This window comes from Phoenix dactylifera, unplaced genomic scaffold (assembly GCF_009389715.1).
Source record: "Phoenix dactylifera cultivar Barhee BC4 unplaced genomic scaffold, palm_55x_up_171113_PBpolish2nd_filt_p 000503F, whole genome shotgun sequence".
NCBI classification, from domain to species: Eukaryota; Viridiplantae; Streptophyta; class Magnoliopsida; order Arecales; family Arecaceae; genus Phoenix; species Phoenix dactylifera.
The window spans coordinates 358,541-364,540 of record NW_024067920.1 but is presented as its reverse complement, the minus strand read 5'-3'; positions in this window follow the sequence as shown (position 1 = coordinate 364,540).

Genomic DNA, 6,000 nt, shown 5'->3' with positions numbered 1-6,000 from the left:
AAGAGAAGGACTCCTCCCTTTTCTCACGCCATCTTAGTATTTTCTCTCACGCCATATTGCTTTCTCATGCCAGCCCTAGAGTCCTAATGAAATTAGAACTCCTAATCCCTAGCCAACTATAAGTCCTTCACGTCCTAACCCAATCCTACAACGAGTCCAAGCCCACTTACTATTGTGCCTACAATCTATCAGCAATTTCTGCACACAATTGAGTCAATCCACAACCCGGTTGAACCCAAGTGAACCCCAATTAGCCTCCATCCCATCATCTTCTTCCACCATCCGCAAGAAAAATCCTAGCATACCCTAACCGTCATTTTAAAAAAAAAGAAAGAAAATCAACCGCCATCATCCCCAAATTTCAACAACCATCCCATCCCCGACAACGTCAATTTGTATTAGAGCGAAGTTCCTTGATCACCATGAGTACGAGAAGCGGCCATCCCTACAATGCCATCGACATCAACTTGGATACTCTATCACCATGAGTATGAGAAACGGTCGTCCCTACAACGTCGATCATAAACTTGGATACTCTACCCTTATGAGTACGAGAAACAGTCATCCCTACAATGCCGATTAATGTCAACTTGGGTACTCTACCATCATGAGTACGAGAAGTAGCCGTCCTTACGATGATCGACAAGAAAAGAAGATGTTGGCCAAAATCGTAAATAAACTTGCTGTTATGGCACAAAAGATGGACGTAGTGGAGACCCAACTTCAGCGTCGCCCTCAAGTTGGGCGAGGACTTCCAAAACACTGCAACAAGGCGTTCCTTTTTCTCGAGGTAATCTTCCTTACATGAGATCTGAAATTTCTGCAAATACGAGTACATATCTGGAGCGAGGAGCAGCGAGGGCCAGCGAAAAGGAAAAGGGTCCTATGCCGCAAAGAGGAGGCCAAGCTGTGTGCTCCAAGTGTAGCGGCATGGGACACCTTGTTGTTGTTTGCCCCACAAAAGACTAGCAATTTACGTTGGCTTGCGAAGAAGACGAGATTGCGGAGGCATCTGAAGTTCATCCTAAATCTGCTAAGATCGTAGAAGCGAAGAAAGGGCAACAAGAAAAAAGCCTCCGCGGTAGAGCTCGAAGGATCCGATCTACCCGATTGTGTTGTTCGCAGACTCCTTTCAGGTTGCAAGCAAGGCGAGGTTGGTTCTAAAATTTCAGTGGTGATCCTATCTGATTTCAAACCTATTTTGGAGGATTATTCTAATGTAACACTTGAAGATCTACCCGAGGAACTTCTACCGATGCGTGACATTCAACATGCAATAGATCTCATCCCGGGATCTAGTCTACCCAACCTTCATCGCAGCACGCCATGCCCGCGCCCAACCTCGAACACGGACCAGACTTCACCACGCACCAGCCTTGCGTGCAACTCGCATTAGTCCGTACGCATCAACCTCGCAAGCACCAGCCGAGCGCATGCAGCCACGTCAGCGTGCGCAGTGGATCAGCGCGCACGGGACACGCGTCCCGGTCCATCCGAGTCACACATCCCAACCAACCGTGACCCACATCCCGTGACAAGCAGTCTAGCCACACGTGCCCACCCCCGACCTCGCCAAGTTCCACTCCAACTTAGACTCTCCCATGCAGCAACCAAGAGGGGCGCCACATGGGAGTCTCCAAAGTGCCCACGCATCAGCAGAGTTTCAGTCCAACGAGGACTCTTCAAGCGACCAGCAATCAGCCACTTGGGATTTATCAAGTGCGCCACGCATCAGCCTAGTTCCACCCTACTGACAGATCAAATGCACGTTACTTGGAGCTCTCCAAGGGCGCCAAGGCAACAGCCCATGTGGCTTGCTGAAGTGATTCAAAGTGACAAAGAGGTCGTTTATGCGTTGGTGATGAAGGAGACAACATGGCCTACCAATAGCACACCACTAGAATTCCTGTCTATTCTAAGTGATTTTTCAGATGTAGCACCTGAGGAGCTGCCCAGAGAGTTACCTCCGATGCAGAATATCCAGTATGTGAGATCTTAATCCTGGCTCTACACTACCAAATTTGCCAGTATATAGATTAAATCCGAAGGAGCATGCAGAGCTACATCAGCAGATGAGCCCAATTGTCAATATTGAAGATTTGCAAGCACATGGAGGCCATTATGAGGAGCATACTATGAAGCCATTAGTACCCAACATTGACCCTAAAGCCAAGTACTGACAGCTTGGGTCCTCCCCGACCGCCTGATTTGTATGAACTGTACCAGACACGCAACTCATCGGAGCCGAATTCTTCTCAGTATGGGAGAATTGATGCAGGAGCATCGAGCCCAAATTTTCTTGGGCGTGCGTAGATTTGAGTCCTTTGGGTGTGCTCCAAAATACATTGGGTCCAAGAGTTCCAGCACCAAAACACATTGGGTCCAAGATTTTCTGCACCTAATTACATTGGGTTCTAGTGTTCCAACGCCTAATTTAATTGAGTCCTAATGGCATTAGAGAGTCCTAATTGATTAGGAGTTTTAAGTTTAGGAGTTTGGGTCCAACATTTGTCGTGTCTAATGTTACATTGAGTTCAGAATTTTCAGTCTAAAGTTAGAAAGAGTCCTCAATTGTTTTGCTTAGTGGTTTGGTTGTTGACTTGTTCCAACAAAGTCTGAATTTAGGAAGGGATCTAAGGCGTGCGTGAATTCCTTTATGGGGCGTGTGCAAGGCTGCATGAAGCTTCCTTTCATGGGCGTGCGCAAGCTAAGGAGTCCCAAATTATTTGGAGTCTTGTGTGATGATTCCACGTGCTGTTTGAAGAGTCTTGGCTGATTTGGACTCTTAGTCCATATGTCTTTAAAGAGTCCTAGTTATCTGGAAGTCTTAGTTGGTTTAATTGATTTCGTCAGTTGATTTCTTTAAATGATTGATTTGATTTAAAAGAGTCCATGTTTAGTTGGAGTCCTAAAATTCTAGTTTTAAGAGTCCTTATTTTTGTAACCTCTTACTCTATATAAAGAGAAGGTTGAAGAATAAAATTTAGAGATAGATTGATTTGAGTTTAGAAGAAAAAATTGCGGGTGATTCTCTTTTTTCTTGGAGTGCGACGCTCCATCCTCTTTTCTTGGTGAGACGCCAAGCTTTGGAAGAAGTTGGTGAAGTTGAAACTCCTCCTTCTTCACGCCAACCTTTGAAGAGTTTGAGTGGAGGTGAAACTCTTCCACCCATCCTCTTTAGTTATCCTTTTCTTATCCTGCCAACTTTCAATCTCACGTTACCTTAATTAAGAGTCCTAGTAAGAGAAGAACTCCTTTTTCTCATACCATCTTAGTATTTTCTCTCACACCATATTGCTTTCTTATGCCAACCCTAGAGTCCCAATTTTATCAGGACTTCTAATCCCTAGCCAACCATAAGTCCTTCACAGCCTAACCCAATCCTACAACGAGTCCAAGCCCACTTCCTATTGCGTCCACAATCCATCAACAATTTTTGCATACAGTTGAGTCAATCTACACCCAATTGAACCCAAGTGAACCCCAATTAGCCTTCATCCCATCATCTTCTTCCACCATCTGCAAGGAAAACCCTAGCATACCCTAGCCGCCATTGAAAAAAAAGAGAGAGAAAATCAGCCGCCATCATCTCCAAATTTTAGCAACCATCTCATCCCCGTCTGCGTCATAAACCTAGCTCAATCAAGCTCCATTGGATAAGGGTCAAATATATCTAAATTATATATATTACATATTTCATATATAATAAATCATTGATTAAAGTCTAATTGGTGTTTTTTTTATTATATGGATCGATAAAATGTTAACTTAGACCTCCTACAAACTTTGACCAAAACTTGAAAACAAGAATCATGGTTTCATTTAATCTTGAACCAAGCTTGATTTAATCTCGAGTTGATTTCAGTTTGATTTGGATTATCAAGCTGATTAAGTAGGCTCCCGCTTAGCTTGATTCTAAATTAAGCTCGAATTGAGATAGAAATAATGGACAAATCATGCTTGATCTTGGAATTCAAGCTCAAAATTAATTTTAAACCAAACTTGATCAAAACCAAGCTCAACCAAGCCCAGCTCAATTGCACCCCTACATCCAAGGAGCAAATGCTTCAATGATCCAACAAGTGATTTCTTCACATAGAAAAGTTATCCATTTTTCGAGAAGAAAATCCTATGCTCCAAGTAAAATAATAATTATGAACTCATTAGTAAGGGTCAAAAGTTTTACATGTTCTTCCACTTTTCATGTTGTAGGATTCCTTAAGAGAATTCAAGAAAATTGCAACATGTCCCCCACTGTAGAAAAGTAAATTCTCAAAACATGAGAAATATTTAAGTATCATGTTAGCATGCAAAAATTGCCCCAAATTCTCCAAGAGAATGCCAACTTCTCCTGGCATCTACAATGAACTCATTTCATTAGTTATCGGTCTCCTCAAAGTACCTCTAAAGCTAATGGGTGAAGAGGATTTACTTACAAGCCTTCAAGGTACTGAAACCAGATGAACTCCTACTCCAAATGAAACTCCTTGGATCCATCAACATCCTCTAAAAGTACATTATGCAGATTTTTCTGCACTATGTCATAAGCGGGCATTCATCATTATCTGGCCCTGCCCTTGGGGGAGAACAACAATATCTTCTTCTTTTTTTGTTAGGGAAAGGTAGTTCATTTATAGCCCTGTATCAAGCAGGAATCTTGAATACATTACTGCCAAATAATGCATCAAAGAACAGATAACATTTTTCATGTATCATTAATTTCTGTTTAGCACCATTGATATTTTGTTCAGAGAAAATGCCAAACAACTGTTTACTCAATTTTTAACTTTCCTCAGAAATGTAACAAGTTGAAGCCAAAGTTAGAGAGAAGAACGATGAAAATATAACCACGAAAATCCAACAAGGCACATCTCATGACAAAAGTACCGGAAAAAGAAAATGCAGCTCACAATGTAGATGCCCAGTTCTATGACAGATGCTCAGCAACCTGATTCAGTTCAAAGTGCATCAAATATTAAGAGCATTAACTTTGACTCTTAATAGGGTATGGAACTTAAATAGAGTTCTTGATATATAACTATTCCTTTTATCAGGAGATTTTGGTAATATTTTATAGCTAAGGTTTATCAAAATTTTTGGAGGAAGTTTTAGTTGGATTTCAATATTCTTTAGTTAAATATGTGGTCACAATTATCGATTGGGATCTGATAGCAACCTTAATTATAAATGCCTCGATTAAGGATTTTTGGTTTTATATAATAATAAATCGGTGAAAGAGAAAAAATAAAATAAAATTCAATTCATGTTGTCTTGGAAATTTTAAAGATAACAATGAAATTATTAATAAACCCCAATTAAAGAGCAATGATGACAATACAACGAATCCAACAAAAAAAACATCCGGGATGACTGCATTATCAGGGCAAAAGAAACATGAAAAGGTATTTAGGTTACAGTTCAAAAGCTCAATAAAAAGGACAGGTGACTCAATCCAAAGTGCATTCAAAGTTAAGTGTATGAATATTAAGTCTCGATCTGAAAGAGCTTATACTGGGTTCTCTCTAAATAACTGACTTGTATAAGAAGTCAGTATTTATCGGTAGCTAAGTCATGCATAGGATAGTTTTAAGCAAGGTTTGCAAGTCTGTTATTAATAGTATAAAATTTAGGACTTAACAAGAACCTAAATTTCAATGGTTGTTAATCAAGTTTGTCGGTTTGCTTTTCCATTACATACTAATAATTTCAGATTAACTCAAAAAAACACATTTATGTTTGGTCTTAAACTCATAAAGATGATCTACTTCAACTCGAATGTCTTGTTCTTACAAGTTCAGCCATAAATAAGTTAGCGGGTTATGATTTAAATTATTTAACTCAATAGCTCAGATCATATAAAAGTTGTTCTTTAAAAACCTGCATATAGCAAGCCTAGTTTATTAGAAGTTAAAGTTTTCATTCTCTTCAGTATTGTTTCTCACAAAAAGAAGAAAAAAGTTATGTCAATTCATTTAACTCCACTAGCCAATAGATGTGATG